A 25,515-nucleotide genomic window follows, 5' to 3' on the forward strand; every position below is an offset into this window, starting at 1 on the left:
GAACTTGGCTTGACTTTTCCATACGACATTGCACCCCCTCCAACTTGGATTGATGCACCGATTCGGTTGGGAAGGGTGTCATAAAGCAGTTGGATGCTCTCCTGAATCAAACTGGTCTACAACTCTTGTACCTGATCCTGTCACCCTGGACACTGGCACTATGACAGAGTTGACATCCCAGATGTACCCACACATGTTCTGTTGGGAACAGATTTGGAAATCCTGCAGGCAATAGGAGTTCGTCACCATCACACAGACATCAATCCATTACACTACATTTATCGTTTTCCATGGATCCCTTGGAGAGGAGTGTCTGGGATGTGGAAAGAGTCAAAGGTTTTTTCTCTTTTTCTTTTTTTTTCTCATGTACATGGATATTGTACAATTCTTGTGTAGACGGAGTTATGAGCTACAATAATTATGAAGATATTCGTCGACAGAGTAAAAGGAGTTGGCCAGCAGGAAGTTCTCTCATTCATTCTGAAACCGTTATTTATTACTTACAAGACCTTTGATATACTCTGGTAAGTTATTGACTATATGAGTACCCATGTATTTGACTCCTTTTTGTGCTAATGTTAAGCTTTTATAGTTCTTGTACAGATTGTTTTTGGTTCTGGTATTATAATCATGTTTTGCACTATTTTGTGTAAAAAGACACATGCTGGAAATGACAAAAGGATATCAGTGAGTATGTGTACCGAGAAGCAGTAGTTAGAATACTAAATTTCTTAAAGAGGTCTCGGCATCATGATCAAGGACTGACACCAGATATAATTCTAATGACTCGTTTCTGAATTTTGAAAATGTTCTCTTTTTGAGAGGAGGTTTCCCAAAAGGTGATTCCATAACGCATTAGTGAATGGAAGTAGGCCGAATGAATTGACTTATTCATTTTTAAATCACCTATTTCTGTTATCATGCGTACTGTAATTGTAGCTGAACTAAGGCGTTTCATTAAGTTCTAGAGTGTGATTTTTCCAATTTAGGTTGCGGTCAGTTTGTAGCGCTAAAAATCTGACACTGTCCACAGTTTTAATTTCATGTTTGAATACGTTATACTCATAGGTCAGGTATTCTTTGTGAGGTACTAAACTGTATGTACTTTGTATTGTCAAAATTCAGTGACAATCTATTTGCTGTAAACCACCCATTGATACAAATACTTCATTAGCTGACTGCTCAGTGAGATCACTGGTACTCTTTTTTATACCAATACTTGTATCGTCAGCAAATAAGACAAAATTTCCATTTTGTGACACTGCATATGGAAGGTCATTAATACATAATAGGAACAACAAGGGACCTAAAATAGAGCTCTGGGACACCCCTTGTCTGATGGCTTTATATTTTGAATAACTATTGCTATGTGGTAAGCCTGATACAGACACATACTGTTTTCTACGAAAGATATAGGCAGAGAACCATAAGCCTGCTACTCCTTTTATCCCATAATACTTTAACTTTTGTATGAGCATATCATGCTTAACACAATCGAAAGCTTTAGCCAGATCACATAACATTCCAAGTGGTAATAACTTTTGATTTATCATCTGTAAAAGTGGATATAGTTTGATCAGTTTATAGTCCTTTCCGAAATCCAAACTGGTTGTGAATGAGAATATTTTTCTGTACTAAGTGTTTATAAAGTCTATTGCACATAATTCTTTGCAACACTTTTGCAAATATTGCCAATAATGAAATGGGATGGCAGTTTTCCACTGATGATTTGTCTCCTTTCTTATGCAATGGTTTGACAATAGCATATTGAAGTCTATCTGGAAAAGTACCACTGTGGAGGGATTCATTACATGAGTAACTCAAAAGATACGTATGCCACTTATGGACAAGTATTGTTCTGTTGGAAATTGGCGCCACAATATTGTCACACGAGAGGTAACACATGAAGACTCAGAGTTCCCTCAGTCGCTAAGAGCTGTGATTTTAGGTCAAACAGGCGGTTCCCCACACCATGAGGCCCCCTGTAACACCACTGTGCCTCTCCCCTGGTCACCGTAATGTCCAATGGTGCTCATCCAGGGTAGTGTAGAATCGTAGTTCATTGCTGAAAACGTGATCCCATTGATCAGCAGCCAACGCTTCCTGGTCACAGCAACCGTTTGCATTGTGTGTTGAGAGCAGCCTATGCATTGAGTCTATAATTCCATAGTCCAGTTGCTGCTACCCTCCGATCAGTTGTGCGGGATTACACAGAATGTTCAGGGAATCCGTTACTTGTTCTTTGATGCCTGGTGAGTATTTCATGGGGCGGCGATATGCTTGGTGCACAGTTCGGCGGTCTTCCTTGTGGAAGTCAGATGTAGTCGACCAGATACTTGACAACGATTATGCCTAGCATCACTTTCCCATGCAGAACAAAACTGGGTCAGTGACACATCCAAATGCTCCAAATAGAGACCCACAATGAGGACACTCAAACTCTGTCGTGTGCCGATAACGCAATCTGGCATGGGTACGACGCATCTCTTCGTTTTTCATAGTGATCTCTCAATATCTGTCGTTGTTCACACCTGTTATATGCCCTAGTAGACCTTGTAACAAAACAAAACATAAACAACACTAAACACGAACAACACTAACGCATTTTGGTGGTCTTTCAACTTACCACAGAGAATTTTAATTGTAGTCAGTTACATACTCACCAATGGTGTGTACGTGTACGTAGTTACAACGTCTGATGATGTCTGGATGCAGCAATTTTTGCCAGCCAGTGGATATGTTTCATTTTTTGGACTGTGTTAATTTTTTTCGGAAAAATTGAGAAAGTAATAAGAGAAAGTGCACTTTTTTTTACCTTAAATATAACACGATACTGAACTGTGCCTGGAGACCATGACCATCTTCCAGATACCGTCATTACGATGGAGAAGAGGTTTGAGAAATGTTTGGTTTATGAATTGGAACAGCAGGGCTACTAGCTAAGTTACATTTCATATTGCGACTATCATCAGATGACAGCGATTTGATATGTGATTTGTGTATGAGGAACCGATGAAATAGACATAAAATGGGGTAGTCGTGTAATTTGTCCACTGCAGCCATTCTAAATGATACTTGGCACTTGAACAGTATCTTGACTGCAACTGTTCCGTTCTTTTCTCGACATCCTTAAAGAACACCTAGCATATACAGTTTTCTTGCACTGATCTGAAGAATCTGGCCCCAATATTTGTAAATGTATTTCCGATACTCCCTACACACCTTACAAGCAACAAGTGACTCTTTTTCTGATCTTTCTCCTTTACATTGAGTTCCTGAGTATGCGTTTTATGTAGCGATCACTGGAACATCATTAATTAGAGTAATATTTAGGTTCAGTTTATCACAGATTTATTTTCAGTACAGAACAAATATCACACCGAAGAGAAGGAGACATATTTTAAAGATCTACAACTGCTACAATACAATTGTCATTTTGGACTTAAAACATCCTCGTTATGACGATCAAAAGTGGAAGGGTGAGGCTCCTCATGTGACACCTCTCGGCTTAGAGAGTCAGTATTTCACTTTCGGCCGAGATTACCTGGTCTAATCACATGTATCAAAAACTCATATACCTATTATACTGAGACGGAGGTTGTACACCATCTGATCAGAATTGTCCGGACACCTATTGGTGGACGTTAATATGACGTGTGTCCACCTTCTCCTTTATGGTGGGTTGACTCCACTGGAGTGTGCGAATGTCTGGAGGAATGGCAGCTAATTCTCCCTCAAGAGCAGAAACCAGAGTAAGTAAGATGTCGGACGCTGGGGTCTAGAGCGATGTCGAAGTTCTAACTCATCTCACACACGTTCCATTTAGTTTATCTCGGGACTCCGCGCAGGTCAGTCCATTTCAGCAACGTTATTTCCTACAAACCGTTACCTCATAATTGCTGCTTTGTGACGAGGTTCACTTTCAAGTTGATACAAAGAATCTACGAACTCCTTCTCTACTGTACGCGGCACACAATGCTATAGCATTTTATCATATCCTTCAGCATTTAGAGTTTTCTTAATTATACGTTTTTCACTGATGAGGCGTGGTTTCATTTATCTGGGTACATGAACTCGCAAAATTCTGATATGTGGAGTACCGCGAATCCAATGTGTATTCATGAGGAATCACTTCTTTCTGTGAAAATAGGAGTTTGGATTGCAGTTTCTAAATGTCGGATTGTGGGTCCCATACTTTTCATCGAAACAATAAACGCACAACGATACTGCAGTCATATTCTGTACCCATTCATAGGAGAACTTGTGTTAAGTGAAATACTGAACGGTTATTTTCAACAAGATGGTGTAACCCCACATACAGCTCGCGTTTCAATGTCACTGTTTGCCGATATTTTTGGTGATCGCATAATTTCACACGGATTGGCTGACCTAACACCACCTGACTTTTTCTTCTGGGGTGCAGCAAAAGCAATTGTCTATAAAAACCGTCCAAAATCCATCGATGAAATGAAAACTACAATATCCACTTTCACTGCTTCTGTTACAGAAGAAATGTTACAGCTTGTGTTTGGAAACATTATTAGACGAATTGAATTGTGTATTCAACAACAGGGGGTACACTTTCAACATTTAATGTGAAAAATTTAAGCAAAAATGAATATTCAATAAATTAATAACTTGTATTTCACTGAGTTTCATTTCGGCATATTCATTGCGGCATACGGCACGCGCGGCTAACAATCATACGGCACCGCAGAGAGACTCTTTGAACGCCCTTTGTATTTATAGGTGAACGACAATCTCTGTCATGAGATGCGACTGATTCAAAAAGCAATGAATTCTTCTGATATGCTATGACGAAGCTCAGCATGTAGAATGAACGGGTCATCTGGCAATGTTATACATTAACATACAATTCTGTTTTTCTAAAATTTTCGTGAATCGCCATGACCGCGTTGCAGGATTCGATCAACTAGTCAGCCTTCACGCTTTCCTGTGTTTTACGTCAAAAAAGTTCGTGTATGTGAAATAAGTCTACATCTACATCCATATTCCGCAATCCACCTGACGGTGTGTGGCGGAGGGTACCCTGAGTACCTCTATCGGTTCTCCCTTCTATTCCAGTCTCGTATTGTTCGTGGAAAGAAGGATTGTCGGTATGCTCTGTGTGGGCTCTAATCTCTCTGATTTTATCCTCATGGTCTCTTCGCGAGATATACGTAGGAGGGAGCAATATACTGCTTGACTCTTCGGTGAAGGTATGTTCTCGAAACTTTAACAAAAGCCCGTACCGAGCTACTGAGCGTCTCTCCTGCAGAGTCTTCCACTGGAGTTTATCAATCATCTCCGTAACGCTTTCGCGTTTATTAAATGATCCTGTAACGAAGCGCGCTGCTCTCCGTTGGATCTTCTCTATCTCTTCTATCAATCCTATCTGGTACGGATCCCACACTGTTGAGCAGTATTCAAGCAGTGGGCGAACAATCGTACTGTAATCTACTTCCTTTGTTTTCGGATTGCATTTCCTTAGGATTCTTCCAATGAATCTCAGTCTGGCATCTGCTTTACCGACGATCAGCTTTATATGACCATTCCATTTTAAATCACTCCTAATGCGGACTCCCAGATAATTTATGGTATTAACTGCTTCCAGTTGCTGACCTGCTATTTTGTAGTTAAATGATAAGGGAACTATTTTTCTGTGTATTCGCAGCACATTACACTTGTCTACATTGAGATTCAATTGCCATTCCCTGCACCATGCGTCTATTCGCTGCAGATCCTCCTGCATTTCAGTACAATTTTCCATTGTTACAACCTCTCGATACACCACAGCATCATCTGCAAAAAGCCTCAGTGAACATCCGATGTCATTCACAAGGTCATTTATGTATATTGTGAATAGCAACGGTCCTATGACAATCCCCTGCGGCACACCTGAAATCACTCTTACTTCGGAAGACTTCTCTCCATTGAGAATGACATGCTGCGTTCTGTTATCTAGGAACTCTTCAATCCAATCACACAATTGGTCTGATAGTCCATATGCTCTTACTTTGTTCATTAAACGACTGTGGGGAACTGTATCGAACGCCTTGTGGAAGTCGAGAAACACGGCATCTACCTGTGAACCCGTGTCTATGGCTCTCTGAGTCTCGTGGACGAATAGCGCGAGCTGGGTTTCACACGACCGTCTTTTTCGAAACCCATGCTGATTCATACAGAGTAGATTTCTAGTCTCCATATCGAGGAATTCACTGAACGTACCTTGATTAATATAGGTAATTATATATTTTCAGAATTTACACACCTCACTCTGAGTACATTCTCATCCCCCGCCGGAAGTAATATCATAAATTACAACTTTTCCTTTAACCAAAGGAAGTGTCTTAAGTTCATAATACCATCCCATCGGTGTAAGCGTCGCTCATTCCAGAGAGTACACAGCTAACACAAAGCAGTCATTTCTATAGCCACTCTGGCCGCGCTCGGCCGCGTAGCAAAACTTCACTTATTATGCACTTTACACACATACCGAGAAGTGCATAGAGGGATGGGGATAGCATAGAAACGGGACAGTGCGTGCGGAACACGCAGGCACTACTCAGTGGCTGCTGGAGCACTGATTAATCTTGGTGACTTGTTATCACTGTTCGCTCGTATCTTCAAACGAATAACACATTAAATCCGGGACCCTTCTATCGATTGTCCGTGTGAAATAACCACTTCAAAAATACACTCCTGGAAATTGAAATAAGAACACCGTGAATTCATTGTCCCAGGAAGGAGAAACTTTATTGACACATTCCTGGGGTCAGATACATCACATGATCACACTGACAGAACCACAGGCACATAGACACAGGCAACAGAGCATGCACAATGTCGGCACTAGTACAGTGTATATCCACCTTTCGCACCAATGCAGGCTGCTATTCTCCCATGGAGACGATCGTAGAGATGCTGGATGTAGTCCTGTGGAACGGCTTGCCATGCCATTTCCACCTGGCGCCTCAGTTGGACCAGCGTTCGTGCTGGACGTGCAGACCGCGTGAGACGACGCTTCATCCAGTCCCAAACATGCTCAAAGGGGGACAGATCCGGAGATCTTGCTGGCCAGGGTAGTTGACTTACACCTTCTAGAGCACGTTGGGTGGCACGGGATACATGCGGACGTGCATTGTCCTGTTGGAACAGCAAGTTCCCTTGCCGGTCTAGGAATGGTAGAACGATGGGTTCGATGACGGTTTGGATGTACCGTGCACTATTCAGTGTCCCCTCGACGATCACCAGTGGTGTACGGCCAGTGTAGGAGATCGCTCCCCACACCATGATGCCGGGTGTTGGCCCTGTGTGCCTCGGTCGTATGCAGTCCTGATTATGGCGCTCACCTGCACGGCGCCAAACACGCATACGACCATCATTGGCACCAAGGCAGAAGCGACTCTCATCGCTGAAGACGACACGTCTCCATTCGTCCCTCCATTCACGCCTGTCGCGACACCACTGGAGGCGGGCTGCACGATGTTGGGGCGTGAGTGGAAGACGGCCTAACGGTGTGCGGGACCGTAGCCCAGCTTCATGGAGACGGTTGCGAATGGTCCTCGCCGATACCCCAGGAGCAACAGTGTCCCTAATATGCGGAAGTGGCGGTGCGGTGCCCTACGGCACTGCGTAGGATCCTACGGTCTTTGCGTGCATCCGTGCGTCGCTGCGGTCCGGTCCCAGGTCGACGGGCACGTGCACCTTCCGCCGACCACTGGCGACAACATCGATGTACTGTGGAGACCTCATGCCCCACGTGTTGAGCAATTCGGCGGTACGTCCACCCGGCCTCCCGCATGCCCACTATACGCCCTCGCTCAAAGTCCGTCAACTGCACATACGGTTCACGTCCACGCTGTCGCGGCATGCTACCAGTGTTAAAGACTGCGATGGAGCTCCGTATGCCACGGCAAACTGGCTGACACTGACGGCGGCGGTGCACAAATGCTGCGCAGCTAGCGCCATTCGACGGCCAACACCGCGGTTCCTGGTGTGTCCGCTGTGCCGTGCGTGTGATCATTGCTTGTACAGCCCTCTCGCAGTGTCCGGAGCAAGTATGGTGGGTCTGACACACCGGTGTCAATGTGTTCTTTTTTCCATTTCCAGGAGTGTATAAGGAGTTTTCAAATGTATGTTGCTAGCAGTGTACAAGGCTGCGGGGAGTGAAAGGACCAAGTCCATAGAGGATTCCCAACAACGAACTTCATTTACCTGGCATCTAAACAACGAACACAGAGACACAATGACATTACAACTTACTAGTTGTTGAAATGATGTATAAAGTAAAAAATCCAGAAAACTCCTGCGAAGCAACAAGCGTAACGCTTAAGAATAAATAATTTAATTTGAAAGAAATGGCAGTGACTTCCTTACATAAAATAATTTAGGGCAGACACCCGTATACAGGGTGTTTCATAATTAATAGCGAAAACTGCTTAGAATGTCACCTGACCTCAACTCCATGGATTTTTCTATCTGCGGTCATTTCTAACGTGAAGTGTGCGACACAGCCATCGATGTGGTTAAGGATCGTGCGCAGCGTATTGTTCAGTCTTTTCAAGTTTTACGAGATGATCCTGGAATTTAAAAAAAATCTTAGCTCACTGTAGGGAGGGATGCAGCATTGTATCCAAAAGCGAAGAAAATCTCCTTTATCATGTACGAATACACAGTAAATTGTAGGATGTTGAAGAGCTATTCTACCTCTAGTTAAGGTAGACCGCAAGTGATATTTGAATCCAACTAGATGAGGAATTAATCTAAAATTACATGTTTCGAACAAATCTGTACTAATCTGGACAATATTTCATACTAAAGTCATTGCCGGAAAGCAACTACACATTCGCAACTATGTTGTGAACGATTCGTTTCCGGACCCATGTCTATTGGATCGTTTTTGCCTCTGTTATCGTATACCTCATATTTCCGCTGTTAATCATATTCACCCTAAATACAGGGGGAGAGAGTGAGAGAGAGAGGGAAGCATTTTTTTATAGAATTGGCATCACTGAGTGGTAGATGGGGATCCCCTGACCATAGTGAACATCGCAGAAACTTGGTAGTACGTAAACTCACGTTGACGTGTGCAGTTGCGTGAAAGATAGCTGTAAAAAATCCCACCAAGTGCGAGCCACGCCCTGTGGGCCGCTTCTTACTTTCGTGGAAGGAATAACGTCTACGGAAATACTTTCGTGAATGAAAGATGTTTACTGCGAATGTGTTACGAACAGCTCGAGTGTGTTTAAGAGGCTTAGGCAGAACAAATTTTCATGGGGAACAAAGCGGAGGAAGATATTCCATTTTGATTGATGAGTTGGTGCAAAAAATCGACAAAACGTTTTGTGAAGGTCGTAAATTGACAGTGGATGAAATTTCTGCGATGTTTCCAAAACTCTCTTGTGCGGGACACTCATAAGAAACAGGGATACCGAAAACTGTGAGCAAGATTAGTCCCAAAACAGCTGACAGAACAGCACAAGAAAAATGTGATCAGTAGCGCCCGCGAGTTTCGCGAGCGACCTGAACTGGAATGTGAAGATTTTCTGAGCTCTGTTGTGACATGAGATGAAACATGGGTGGCTCATCACGCCCCTGAGACAAAAATAAGTCGTCGCGGCGGCGTCAGATCAGTTCCCCATCTGCCAGAAAATCAAAAACCACAATTTCTGGGAAAGACTCATGACCTCATTGTTTTGGGACCGAAAAGGCATAATTTTGGTTGCATTTCTCCCTTAGGGGGAGTCCATCAACGTACAAAGATAATGTGAGACCTTAAAAACTCAAAAGGAGAATTCAGAGTAAAAGGATGGGAATGCTGGAGAGAGGAGTGTGTTTGCTGCACGACAACGCCCGACCTCATACAGCCTTAGCCACCAATGCATTCTTCAGCTTGTTCGGTTGGGATGTTCTGAATCGCCCTGACATGGCGCTTTCAGATTAAAATCTTCTCATCACCCTGAAGGTACATATGAGCGGGATTAAATTTTCAACCGACGAGCTGGTGCAGTAAGAGGCTCTGAAGAGGGGGAAGAAGCTGGCCGGTGAGTTCTTCGGGGAGACCATAAAGAAGCTTGTGTTGCAGTTCACTACATGTACTGAATGGGATGGCTATTATGTGCAAGAATCGTCAACAAGTGCAAAAATAATATCTTATAATTTTTTTTCAAATACTTTTTTCTAAAAAATATATAAATCTAGTATACATACTTTCCGAACATGTCGCGTAGTAACTGTCATATAAATTTAACAATTATCTTTCTATGTTAGTCCTTTACCTTCAACACAATTCTTGATGTAAAAGACATATTTCTTATATACTTCACTAACAGAAACGTATACAACAGTGGAAAAAGAAGAGTAGACTTTCAAGTCCCGTCGACAAGCCCTTCGGAGATTGATGTCTGAAATACTCCTCTGGCCTGCCGGAGTGGCCAGGCGGTTCTAGGCACTACAGTCTGGAGCCGAGCGACCGTTACAGTCGTAGGTTCGAATCCTGCCTCGGGCATGGGTGTGTGTGATGTCCTAAGGTTAGTTAGATTTAATTAGTTCGAAGTTCTAGGCGACTGATGACCTCAGAAGTTAAGTCGCATAGCGCTCAGAGCCATTTGAACCAGTCATACTCCTCTGTGATACAGACAAGAGGGAAATTGAGTCAATAATTAAATCACTGAAGACCAAGGACTCTCATGGATATGATGGAGTGCCTAGCACAATATTAAAGTACTGTACTGCACTTGCTAGCCCCGTATTTAGCCATATTTGTAATTTTTCCTTTATGAATGGTCAATTTACTGAACGATTAAAGTACTCAGTAGGAAAGCCGCTTTATAAAGAAGGAGTAAGAGATAATGTAGACAATTTTAGACCTATTCCTATCCCATCAGTGTTTGCTAAAGTTATTGAAAAGGCTGTGTACGTAAGGATAATTGATCATTTTATACCACATAATTTGCTATCAAAGGTACAGTTCGTCTATAGAAGTCGTTTAACAACTGAAAATGCTATATTCTCTTTTCTCTGTGAGGTTAAAAAAGATTTCAAACACTAGGCATATTATTTTATTTAACCAAGGCGTTTAATTGTGTTGGACTATTACGGAATACGTGGAGTAGCTCACAATTGGTACACCCCTTACCTTAGCAACAGACAGCAAAAGGCCATTATTCACAGTGTTGAGAATGGCTGTGATGTGGGGTCTGAGTGGGGTACAGTCAAAGTGAGGGGTTGCCCCATGGATCAGTGCTGGGGGGGGGGGGGCACTCCTGTTCCTTATTTACATATCTGATATGCCCTCTAGTATTACAGGTAACTCTAAAATATTTGTTTGCTGATGACACTAGCCTGGTAGTAAAGGATTTTGTGAGCAACATTGGTCCGGTTTCAAATAGTGCAGTTCATGACCTACGTTCATGGCTTATAGAAAATAAACTAACGCTAAATCACAGTAAGACTCAGTTTTTACAGTTTCTAACACATAATCCAACAAGGCCTGACGTTTTAATTTCACAGAATGGGCATATGATTAGTGAAACTGAACAGTTCAGATTTCTAGGTGTTCAGGTAGATAGTAAACTGTCATGGAAAGCCCACGTTCAGGATCTTGTTCAAAGACGTAATGCTGCCATTTTTACTATTCGAACGGTATCTGAAGTGAGAGATCGTTCGACACAAAAATTAGTCTACTTTGCTTATTTTCATTCGATTATGTCGTATGGTATTATATTTTGGGGTAACTCTTCCCGTTCTAAATGGATATTTTTGGCTCAGAAACGGGCAGTTCGGGCAATAAGTGGTGTAAGTTCACGAACCTCTTGTCGACCCCTGTTCATGAGTCTGGGTGTCTTGATATTGGCCTCTCAATATGTATATTCCTTACTGTCATTTATTGTTAACAATATTAGCTTATTCCCAAGAATAAGCAGCTTTCACTCAGTTAACACTCGGCAGAAATTAAACCAGCATTTGGATCGGACTTCCTTAACTCTTGTGCAGAAAGGTGTTCAGTATATTGCTGCATCCGTTTACGATAAGCTACCACTAGAATTCAAAAATCTTAGTAGTTATCCACGCGCTTTCATATCGAAACCGAAGAGTTTCCTTATGGGTCAGGAGTTCCTTAAAAAATTAAACTGATTCTTGTTGATTGCGTTTACTTTAACTTATGGCTTGACTTTTTTCGGGTTCATAAACGTTTAATTTTATGTTTTATTACTTTTATGTTGTAAATTCATGTAGTGACACGTTCCATGACATTGGCGATATACTCCTCAATTTGGTCCTACGGAACTTCATGTGTAAATAAATAAATAAATAATCAGTATCGCCAGAGACGGAAGACTTGTTCAAGGAGATATGGTTGAGGGACGAAATGAAAGTCTCTGTCAGTCATTAACCAGAATGATTTACGGACTCCATCACAAAAATAATCAGTATCGCATTACGGTAGTGTTGCAGCCCAGCCTTGAGAGTCCAGCAACATCGTAAAAGTGATCTCTGGAGCAATATTAACCGCACAAGCAGTACATTTGCTATTGAAGAAACACTACCAATACAGAAATACTTTAAATTAGTGGCGAAAGAAGAAAATAGAATCCTTATGGTACTACGAACAGGGACAATCGACTGAGGAAAGTAGGAGCATCACGAAACCTTCACTTGCTAGACATAAAAAAGAGATCAGGCAATGTGGCTTATGCGTGCTGCCTAAGCTCTCAGGCGACACTAACAAAACTCGGTCATTTCCACACTGCTTTATGTTTTACTTTTATTCGTTTAATTCTTTAAAGGGGTTCTTGTTCCACGTGGCATTTCAACCAAACAGTAAAATCCTGGACAGAAAGAAGGTCACCATCGGTCTAATATCTTGTGTCTGTTTTACTGCAGGTCTACATTTCAATTAACAGTGTAACTATCAGAAATAATAGGCAGTCATGTATACTCAACATAATTATAACAACACATGTTCCAGTATAAATGTCCTCATCAGCTTCCTTCTCTGTGAATAGATCTTCGTTGTCTCCACTTTCGCTGAGTGATGGTTCCCTTCTTCAGGTATAAATTGATGAACCAAAACGTGACCATTAGCTTAGTACCATGCTGGTCTACATTTGTAACGCAATAAAACACCGATCCTGCATGACATGGATTTTATAAGTCCTCTATTGGTTTCCGGAGATATCTAACACCACATAACTACGCACTGGTCACACAATTTCCAAACATTCTCGTGGTTTTTGGGTGATTAAACATCAAGTCAGAGACGTGTACGAACTGGAGGATAATCTGAATACGGAGGCTTTTAATCTTCAAGTCGTCCTAGGCAACTTTCTGTAGGTACTAAAGTCTACACATGTATGAGAGACATCGAAAACAAAAGAAGTACGGAGGAAGAAGTAATTAAAATAGAATTCAGAAGAAACTTTTTAACTTAGGTATAAATTTTAATGTTGAAAGCGAGGTAACAGTAAATTTAACTGAGATATAACTAAAGAATGAGCAAAATATTTTAAATAAAAGGCTGCAGTGTAACCTGAATCCTTCAACTGACTCGAATGCAATTAAAAAATCTTTGTGCATGCGAAATTAGCGTGTGATAACGTGAAAATGAGTAAACAAACCAACACATCAGTTAAGGTAAGTAAGTCAGTCGCAAGTAAACTACACTCTGCTCACAAGTACAGAAAATAACTGCAGGTACTTATGCGTTTAAATAAGAAGCTAGACTCACAGAAGAATGCCGTAACTAAGACAGAAGAGGGCGCCACGGTGGTCTTGACAAATGCTCGATAGGGACTACATCGAGAAAATCGAGGTTTTTTTTTTTACCAAGTACGAAAAAAATTTACGTATGATGTGATGAAACCTTGAATACGCGAACTAGTTAGCAAATAAAGCAGCATAAAGAGAATAAATCTATACAGCCAATTATGAATAGCAACTACACTTCAAATTATAAAATAAAAAAGCAGTTTAACAATAAACTGAAGCCAGCATATTTAAAAAGGTATGAATTTACGGGGTATACCTGAGAATGCGTCACCAACGTCATTGGACATTATCAATTTATACACAAACAGCGCAGTGAGAGAAACGATAGAAATCAGCAAAAACGATCTCCTCACATACAAAAAATAGCAATAGGGGAAAGTGACTGAAATTTTGGAAATGACTGAACTATTTCTATGAATTACTCCACATTTAATGTCAAAATTTATCGACAGAGATATGGATTGGCAATGGACAACAATTTAGCTGGAATCTTGGCCAACATTTTATAAATAATTTAGAAAACAAATTCCTTAACGTAAATCCTAAGATTAAAGATAAAAATATATGTTGCAGGAGAAGTGTAGATGATTCGATGTTATTATACAAAGTAAACGAAAAGGACATTGAGTTTTCAATGTCAATTTTGTCTCCTTTGTATGATAAACTCGAATTATCTACGTATCTTCCATAACATACGATTTGCACAAAAAATGAGTTCTCAGCACACGAAGATTAAATTCACTGTGGAGTCTGAGAGGAACTGCTTGGTAACTTTGTTTGTACATGTGTCCACAGCCCCGACATAATTTTCAAAACATTGCCAATTTTCAACCATTGCCCATAATGTTTATTTGCTGTTGGCCAGTTTCGATTTTATAGTTATTATCAAGCAACAGTAAGCTAATCTCCATCAACATGTCGCAACAAATGTGACATACAAATTAGTGCAACAGCCCACACGTGGAACTACTTATAAACATTAACATGACCTCTATCAAATAGGAACAGAACTTTAGAATGCATATGGGACAATCGAGTACAAAATAATTGACATCCAGCCACACCGAACCCACATTATTCGATAAATATGTTCATGTATGGAATGATGTGAATTCTCTATATATATGTCCATACGCAGTCCTCTAATATTCAGGCTCCACCATAAAGTCTGTAACAGTAACATTAATTTTCGAGTTTCAGGTGTGTGCAGGTTCAAGTTCAATGACTACAGTAAGCAGTAGATAGGGCAGGGATGGACTTCGAAACTCGATTCGACGAGCCACATACTCCCAAAATGAAACAGCGTTTCGTGCACATACGGCAACTTTGTAACGCTCTATCTCAATCATTGATCAGAATTTTGACATCCTGTACAGATTTCAAAATACACTATTACTTACGGTCTTAGGGGAAGTCGAAAGAAAAGCAAGATGCGAATCTAATTTTGAACGACCAGAGCTAATTATACCACAATACCTATTTCATGACCATAAGGTGACAGTTGTTGCTTGCGGAAGTCCAAGGCGGCAGAGGAGAGAATTGTGCAGTGAGACCGCTGGAGATGTATGCAGTGGTTGAGATCGACAAAGGGGCACTCCTGTTCTGGGCTCTGCCTGTGGCGCCGGTTGGCAGACGACTGTCCGGATCGCGGCACGGCGCCAGAGCAGCGGCGAGCAGGGTCAGCACGTCGCGACGGAGACGGACACAGGGCAGCTCTGTGGGTACGGATGCCGTCCACATTCAAGTTAGATTTTTGTGACGTTCCTATAATTTCTGTTTTACCCTCAACAAATCGTAGGTTTTTTATCAAGTATTTACAAGAACAGTATTCTCAACAAGATAAGAAAGTTATTATTAACTCACTGTGGGTAAACATTTTTCATTCGTATATTTCAAATGTATGTGCCATCTGCTGACAATTGCCCTGCGGGCTATATTTGTAACATGAATTCTCCCCGAACCACTATCTTATCCTGTGACGTAACATGTAAATTATTCTGATAAGTTGGATGGGTTACTGTTATAAGCGAAACAATCTGGTACGTTCTACTACATTTGAAATTTGATGGTATGGTATAATACCAATGTTGGATTTCGTAGTTATTTGACTGTTGGTTACAAATCCCCACTTGAGTATTTCTGGGTCATGATCTCGTACTCCAACTATCATAGTTCCTGATGAGCACTGCTTGTTCTACTGTCTATTGGGTCAAGCCGTTGAGTTTACGAATGGCTGGTAAGACGAAATTTCGTAGCAGTTTCACTTGCACTTGGCTACCTTCTTTACAAGTTTGGTCCAATTAAATGAGTACAGCAATATGTACGCTGCAAATTAACTCTTTTTTAATTGAATTCCATTTATGCAAAACGTGTAGATTATCTGCAATATAATATGCATGGCTGTGCTAATTTACTACTTTTTAAACTTACACACGGTCTCGTTGCACCAAACAATTTTCATGACGAAGTGATCATCCACATCGAGTACAAACTTTTATTACTCACACAGTGTTTTTCGATTTGGATCGACTTCAGACAATTCAAAAATATCCGTGAGTAATACACTTCAAATCACACGTATGCGAAATATCACAACAACTATATGATAAGATTTAACATTTCCTTTCGGTTAGAGCTAGTATGTCGTTTCTGCTCTCAGCATGTAGTTAAGGATTTCTGGTCAGACGAATACAGGGTAATATCAACAGCAGCAAAAATTGTACGAGTGAAGTAAGATTCGTTATGAACAGCGAGATAAATCAGAGACAGACATACTGTGAAGGGTTCAGGCATATACACTGATGTCGAAAGTGGAATATGAGCAGGTGAATAGGAATGTTGTTACAACGGAAGGAACAGAAGAAAGGGTTAAGGAAAAATAGCATGAAGTTTAAGAGAATCGCACGGAATAATCCGTGCGGAAGGAACAGGGATACTAAAGTACTGAGGAATGAAGAGACGCGTTTGAAGTTTGCTAAGGAAATGGATACTGTGATAACGACTACTACACTAGGCACTTCAACTGAAGAGAAGTTGACATCTCTACAAACGGCAATCATATACAATGAAAAGACATTTATAGTTACTAGGAACGAAAATGCGAAGAAACTTTGGGTGAATATGAAATACTTTAGTTTACCGACTACAGAAGGAAGTATAAAAATGTTCAGTGACAGAGAGCAATATAGCAATATTAATCACTCAGCAACGAAATAATTAGGAAGCGCAAGGAAGTGAAGGCGATGACTGCAGGAAAGACTCACGCAGCCTACAGAAAAGACAAGATTTCGTTGAAATTAAAAGCAAGGTCGCCAACATCAAGAATGCAATGAGAATTCCACCGCTAAACGCAAAGAAGAGGGAGGGTGGGTGTAAAGAATACACTGAACTCCTCTATGAGAGGGAGGAATTGTCTGATGACGTGATAGAGGAAGAAATTTGAGTCAATATGGAAGAAATAGAGGATCCAATATACAAACCAGAATTTAAAAGGGCTTTGGAAGAGATAAGACCAAATAAGGCAGAAGCGATAGATCGCGCTCCATCTGAATATCTAAAATCATTTGTGGAAATGGTAACCAAACGACCATTCATCTTGCTGTGTGGACTATGTCAAACTGGTGACACACCATCAGACTCGAGGCCGTGTAATATGTCTATAGTCCTATTAGGCTCACCGCAGAGGATGCGGTTTTTGTACAGGGAGTTGACATCGTTGGGAGCTTGCGGATAATTAGTGCCTGATGTAAATATTCAGATCTGACCTTAACATAAATAGATGGAAGTATCCGATAGCGTTTGAATACGGAATTGCTGTGAATCACTGGAGGCTGTCACACCCTCCAAATACCTAGAAGTTTCTGGCCGGAGTGATTTAAGGTATGAGCACAAAAATTTATAGGATGCCAGACATTGATTTATTGGAAGAATCCTGAATGCAATTTGTGCACAAAAAAGATCTCTTTTAGAGCCCTCGTTCGATCACTTTTTGAGTATTCTTCATTGTTCAGGGACCCTTGCCAAGTTGGATTAACGGAAGAGAGCTATGCTATGAATATTGATGTGTTTAGTAGCATGAGAGTGTACAAGAAACACATAACTGACTACGGTGTGAGGCGTTAAAACAAAAGCGTTGCGTGTCGTGAAGAATTCTACAAACTTCCAGCAGCCCACGTACAGAGTCATCAAGAAGCATACAATTTCCTCCAACGTGCAAGTGGCTCATAAAGTAATCAAACAAGATCGTGAATAATACATCTACATCTACATCTACATGATTACTCTGCAATTCACATTTAAGTGTTTGGCAGAGGGTTCATCGAACCACAATCATACTATATCTCTACCATTCCACTCCCGAACAGCACGCGGGAAAAACGAACATCTAAACCTTTCTGTTCGAGCTCTAATTTCTCTTATTTTATTTTGATGATTCCTACCTATGTAGGTTGGGCCCAACAAAATATTTTCGCATTCGGAAGAGAAAGTTGGTGACTGAAATTTCGTAAATAGATCTCGCCGCGACGAAAAACGTCATTGCTTTAATGACTTCCATCCCAACTCGCGTATCATATCTGCCACACTCTCTCCCCTATTACCTGATAAAACAAAACGAGCTGCCTTTTTTGCACGCTTTCGATGTCCTCCGTCAATCCCACCTGGTAAGGATCCCACATCGCGCAGCAATATTCTAACAGAGGACAAACGAGTGCAGTGTAAGCTGTCTCTTTAGTGGACTTGTTGCATCTTCTAAGTGTCCTGCCAATGAAACGCAACCTTTGGCTCGCCTTCCCCACAATATTTTCTATGTGGTCTTTCCAACTGAAGTTGTTCGCAATTTTTACACCAAGGTACTTAGTTGAATTGACAGCCTTGAGAATTGTACTATTTGTCGAGTAATCGAATTCCAACGGATTTCTTTTGGAACTCATGTGGATCACCTCACACTTTTCGTTATTTAGCGTCAACTGCCACCTGCCACACCATACAGCAATCATTTCTAAATCGCTTTGCAGCTGATACTGGTTCTTCGGATGACCTTACTAGACGGTAAATTACAGCATCACCTGCGAACAACCTAAGAGAACTGCTCAGATTGTCACCCAGGTCATTTATATAGATCAGGAACAGCAGAGGTCCCAGGACGCTTCCCTGGGGAACGCCTTATATCACTTCAGTTTTACTCGATGATTCGCTGTCTATTACTATGAACTGCGACCTTCCTGACAGGAAATCACGAATCCAGTCGCACAACTGAGACGATACCCCGTAGACCCGCAGCTTGATTAGAAGTCGCTTGTGAGGAACGGTGTCAAAAGATTTCCGGAAATCTAGAAATACGGAATCAACTTGAGATCCCCTGTCGATAGCGGCCATTACTTCGTGCGAATAGAGAGCTAGCTGCGTTGCACAAGAACGATGTTTTCTGAAACCATGCTGATTACGTATGAATAGATCGTTCCCTTCGAGGTGATTCATAATGTTTGAATACAGTATATGCTCCAAAACCCTACTGCAAACCGACGCCAATGATATAGGTCTCTAGTTCGATGGATTACTCCTACTACTCTTTTTAAACACTTGTGCGACCTGCGCAACTCTCCAATCTGTAGGTACAGATCTATCGGTGAGCGAGCGGTTTATATGATTGCTAAGTAGGGAGCTATTGTATCACCGTAATCTGAAAGGAACCTAATCCGTATACAATCTGGACCTGGAGACTTGCCCGTATCAAGCGATTTGAGTTGCTTCGCAACCCCTAAGGTATCTACTTCTAAGAAACTCATGCTAACAGCTGTTCGTGTTTCAAATTCTGGAATATTCCATTCGTCTTCCCCGGTGAAGGAATTTCGGTAAACTGCGTTCAATAACTCCGCTTTAGCGGCACAGTCGTCGGTAACAGTACCATCGGCACTGCGCAGCGAAGGTATTGACTGCGTCTTGCCACTTGTGTACTTTACATACGACAAGAATTTCTTCCGATTTTCTACTAAATTTCGAGACAATGTTTCATTGTGGAACCTATTAAAGGCATCTCGCATTGAAGTCCGTGCCAAATTTCGCGCGTCTGTAAATTTTAGCCGATCTTAGGGATTTCGCGTTCTTCTGAACTTCGCATGCTTTTTCCGTTGCCTCTGCAACAGCGTTCGGACCTGTTTTGTGTACCATGGGGGATCAGTTCCATCTCTTACCAATTTATGAGGTATGAATCTCTCAATTGCTGTTGCTACTATATCTTTGAATTTGAGCCACATCTCGTGTACATTTGCATAGTCAGTTCGGAAGGAATGGAGATTGTCTCTTAGGAAGGCTTCTAGTGATACTTTATCTGCTTTTTTAAATAAAATTATTTTGCGTTTGTTTCTGGTGGATTTGGAAGAAACGGTATTGAGCCTAGCTACAACGACCTTGTGATCACTAGTCCTTGTATCAGTCATGATGCTATCTATTAGCTCTGTATTGTTTGTGGCTAAGAGGTCAAGTGTGTTTTCGCAACCATTTACACCTCGCTTGGGTTCGTGGACTAACTGCTAGAAATAATTTTCGGAGAAAGCATTTAGGACAATCTCGGAAGATGTTTTCTGCTTACCACCGGTTTTGAATTAGTATTTTTGCCAATATATCGAGGGAAGGTTGACGTCCCCACCAACTATAATCGTATGAGATGGGTATTTATTTGTTACGAGACTCAAATATTCTCTGAACTGTTCAGCAACTATATCATCGGAGTCTGGGGGTCGGTAGAAGGAGCCAATTATTAACTTAGTTCGGCTGTTAAGTATAGCCTCCACCCATAGCAATTCGCACGGAATATCTACTTTGACTTCACTACAAGATAAACCACTACTGACAGACACAAACACTCCACCACCAATTCTGCCTAATCTATCTTTCCTGAACACCGTCTGAGACTTCGTAAAAATTTCTGCAGAACTTATTTCAGGCTTTAGCCAGCTTTCTGTACCTATAACGATTTCAGCTTCTGTGCTTTCTATTAGCGCTTGAAGCTCAGGGACTTTCCCAGCACAACTACAAAAATTTACAACTACAATTCCGACTGTTTCTTTATCAAAGCACGTCCTGTATTTGCCATGCACCCTTTGAGATTGCAGCCCACGCCGCACTTTCCCGAGGCCTTCTAACCTAAAAAACCGCCCAGTCCACGCCACACAGCCTCCGCTACCCGTGTAGCCGCCAGCTGAGTGTAGTGAACTCTTGACCTATTCAGCGGAACCCGAAACCCCACCACCCTATGGCGCAAGTCAAGGAATCTGCAGCCAACAGCGTCGCAAAACCGTCTGAGCCTCTGATTCAGACCCTCCACCCGGCTCTGCACCAAAGGTCCGCAGTCGGTTCTGTCAAAGATGCTGCAGATGGTGAGCTCTGCCTTCATCTCGTAAGCAAGACCGGCAGCCTTCACCAAATCAGATAGCCGCTGGAATCCAGAGACAATTTCCTCAGATCCAAACCGACACACGTCATTAGTGCCGACATGTGCCACCACCTACAGCTGGCTGCACCCTGTGCTCTTCATGGCATCCCGAAGGACCCTTTCCACATCAGGAATGACTCCACCCGAAATGCACACGGAGTGCACACTGGTTTCTTCCCCTCCCTAGCCGCCATATCCCTAAGGGGCCCCATTACGCGCCCAACATTGGAGCTCCCAACTACCAATAAGCCCACCCTCTGCGATTGCCCGGACCTTGAAGGCTGAGAATCATCCTGTGAAACAGGGCAGGCAGCTGCATCTGGCTCAGCCAGAGACAGTACCTGAAACCTGTTTGTCAGACGCACCGGGGAGGCTTTCTGATCAGCCTCCGGGGACGTCTTTCGCTACCTGCCACGCCTTGGAACGACCTCCCAATCAACCACAGGGAACTAAAACTTTTGTGTTCGTTCACAATCTTGCGAAGAGAATCATTTGTGCGATTAGTATTTAGTAAACATAAGTCTAAGGTCTTACATACGATGGCGTGTCCGCTCGAAGAAATTTTTCTTGACAATCGCCGTTTTGTACTCCGATTTCTACTTTCAGAAACACTTTCTCGAATGAACAAACAAATAGCAGTAACGAGTTTCAAAGTGAGGGTGGAAAAGTTTAAAAGTGTGATGGATGAGCACCGCTCCGGCTGCCAGAAGAACAAACTGCTGAAATATGACGGATCAGTTCTGACGCAACTCGTTCGATCATTCAAAACAAACTGAACTTTCGGAAGACTTGTGCAAGACGGGACTCCACAGAGCTTATCGTTCATCATAAAAGAAGAGAGTTTTCACATTTCCGTCGAGCTCAAAAAATCCTGTCAATACCGAAGGTGATACATTTTTGGATAGGATTTCAAAATGTGGTGGAACTTGGATACATTATTTTCAGTCTGAGCTCTTGGGTGAAAGGATGCAATTGAAACATCCTGAATTGATTGTCCGTAAGAAATTCCAAACACAGCCATCGGCTTGTAAGGTCATGTTAACCATCTTTTTGGGTGGCCATGTTACGATTTTCTGGAAAGACCAACGCACTGCCGGCCGAAGTGGCCGTGCGGTTAAAGGCGCTGCAGTCTGGCACCGCAAGACCGCTACGGTCGCAGGTTCGAGTCCTGCCTCGGGCATGGATGTTTGTACTGTCCTTAGGTTAGTTGGGTTTAACTAGTTCTAGGGGACTAATGACCTCAGCAGTTGAGTCCCATAGTGCTCAGAGCCATTTGACCAACGCACTATCAACAGCCTATACTACCCAGGCGTGACTGAAAACAAGTCTACGCTGAAGAGGAAATTACCGGAATGGAAGTGGAAGAGCTCTCGACCTTATACTGCGCAACTAACGTATCGAACTATTTAAAAATGGTTTTTGAGCTCCTATCTCGTCCTCGCTACAGCCCTACCCTTACACGTTTGGACTTTTTTCTGCTTGATGTGATGAAAGAAACTTTGCGTGGTATCAAGTCTATCGACAACGAAGAAGTAAAGAAAACTGACTTCGATGTCGTACTAAAGAATAGGATAAAAAGGCTTATAATATGGGAGATGTGCGTTGTAGATGGTAGGTGTTACGTGAAAAAACAGACAAAGGATTTTGCTGATTTAATAAACCATTTTTGCGGTCACCTATTTGTACGTTCAGTTAGTTAGTGACCATGTATTACATGTCAGTACACGACGTCGAGTTACAGAAACTCGGGTTTATACAGAAGGGCAACAGTAATCTGTATCGTCGCGTACTACTTGTGAACGGAATAGGAAGAAAAGGGGGAATGAGACTACTATACCATGTACGCTCCACAACACACTGAACAGTTGTTTTCGTAATAAAAGTGTAAACGTATACTTCTTAGTGGTCAAACGTACCCTGGTTCTCCTAAACGTATGCTCACTTCCACATTGTTTGGTTGAGTTCAGCGTGTGGTGACTCTTCAAATTTAATGACGTGAATCTTCAGTTCCATAACGCTCTCCTTTCATTTAACATCAGACCTGCTACTCTGAATCGTGTGAACCGTCTATTAAAAGGGACCTAATACACAAATCCCCGAATATGTGGAACAGATACAGTGCATAAAGTCTTACTGGGGCCAAACACGTAATTCTTACGATAGAAAAATGTAGTGCGCTGGAAAACTTGCTATCGATGTTCAACGGCTCTAAACGTTGAACTGAACCAGAAACACACGATTTAAAACGCTGAAACTCGTGGTCCCGCACGCGAATTTCGCAGAAAAATATCCAAGAGATAATACTGTAATAAACGCCCATCGTTTGTAACGGTCCAGTTATACTGGTCATCGATGCACTTTTTTTACTTCATCCTATAGAATAGTAACGCTGGAGGGTTAGACTGAAAATGTCTGCTGAGTGATGCAGTTAGGGCTAAAATGAAGTCATTTTTATTAATAGTTTAATTTTTAATAGCGGTTGCCTGTTTCATGTTGACGAATGAGACGCCACGTAGCATTTTAATCCGCCAGCGGATGGAGAACCTGGACGTAGGAGGCCTGAACTATGACGGCAACGCGATAACGGCTCGGGAAGCTCAGAACTTACAGAAAATGTCGCCTAGCTAAACGAAGATTCTCTAATAACTTTTAATGAATCAGTCATTGGCCTATGTTGGTTCGAGACTGATTTTTTTCATTTATTTGTCTTCTGACTGGTTTGACGCAGCCCGCCGCGAATCATTCTCCTCAGACATTCTCTTCATCTCTGAGTACCACTTGCACCATTCGTCCTCCGTTATTTCCTGGATTTTTTCCTGTCTCTCTCTTCCTCTACAGTGTTTAACCTCTACAGTTCTGACAAGTACCATGGGAGTTATTCCCTGATGTATCAACAAATGTCCTACCATCCTGTCTCTTCTTGTCTGTGTTTTCCCTGTGTTCCTTTCTTGGCCAATTCTGTGAAGAGCTCCTCAGTCTTTATCATTCCACGTGTTTTTCTACATTCGCGCCGTTCCAGACTGTAGCGCCTAGAACCGCTCGGCCACCACGGCCGGCCTACAGAGAGTACATTCCTGCCAAGACTTCCTGCAGTATCACGGAAGCAACATCCAGCTTCTCGTGTCCTATTACACGACCTCGTTCAAAACCAGTGAGGTGTTGATAATGGCCTCTTTGACATTCCTGACTGTCATCAATTCACCACGTCAAATCTCATAGGTAACTATTGATCACGACCGTTACAGCTTTCATTTAAAACAAACCTGACACGCATCCTCGTAGTGGCACTACTAGCGCCCCTCTTATGAGACTGGCGCCAAATATGGATATACTCCGCTAGCCACCAAGCGGTGTGTGGCGGAGGGCACAATTCGCGTCAAGGTCATATTTCCCACCCTCTCTTCCACTCGCGGATCGCGCGAAGGAAAAACGACTGTGTGAACGCCTCAGTACGAGCTCTTATTTCCCTTATTTTTGAATGATGATCATTATGTGATTTGAAAGTTGGTGGTAATAATACGTATATGCTCTACATCGTCGGTGATGATTGGATTTCGGAATTTAGAAAGCAGCCTCTTCTGTTTAGCGCGTCGTCTATCTGCAAGTGTGTCCCACTTCAAACTTCCTATGAGATTTGTAACGCTCTCGCGATGGCTAAATGTACCAGTCACGAATCTTGCCGCTCTTCTTTGGATCTTCTCAATCTCTTGAATCAGACCCAACTCGTAAGGGTCCCACACAGACGAACAATACTCTAAGACTGGACGAAATAACGTATTGTAAGCCATTTCCTTTGTTGAAGGACTGCATCGCTTCAGGATGCTACCAATAAACCGCCGGCCGCGGTGGTCTAGCGGTTCTAGGCGCTCAGTCCGGAGCCGCGCGACTGCTACGGTCGCAGGTTCGAATCCTGCCCCGGGCATGGATGTGTGTGATGTCCTTAGGTTAGTTAGGTTTAAGTAGTTCTAAGTTCTAGGGGACTGATGACCATAGATGTTAAGCCCCGTAGTGCTCAGAGCCATTTTAACCATTTTGAACCAATAAACCGCAATCTAGAGTTCGCCTTACCCGTTACTAGTGTAATCTGATCATTCCATTTGAGATCATTTCGAATAGTCACACCCAGATACTTGACTGATGTTAACGCTTCCAAAGACTGATCATTTATTTTGTACTCATACATTAATGGGGATTTTCGCCTTGTTATACGCAGTAGATTACACTTACTAACATTGAGAGATAACTGCCAGTCATTACACCACGCATATATTTTCTGCAAATCCTTAGTGACTTGTTCACAACTTTCGTGT

Source organism: Schistocerca serialis, chromosome 4, assembly GCF_023864345.2.
Source record: "Schistocerca serialis cubense isolate TAMUIC-IGC-003099 chromosome 4, iqSchSeri2.2, whole genome shotgun sequence".
Lineage (NCBI taxonomy): Eukaryota > Metazoa > Arthropoda > Insecta > Orthoptera > Acrididae > Schistocerca > Schistocerca serialis.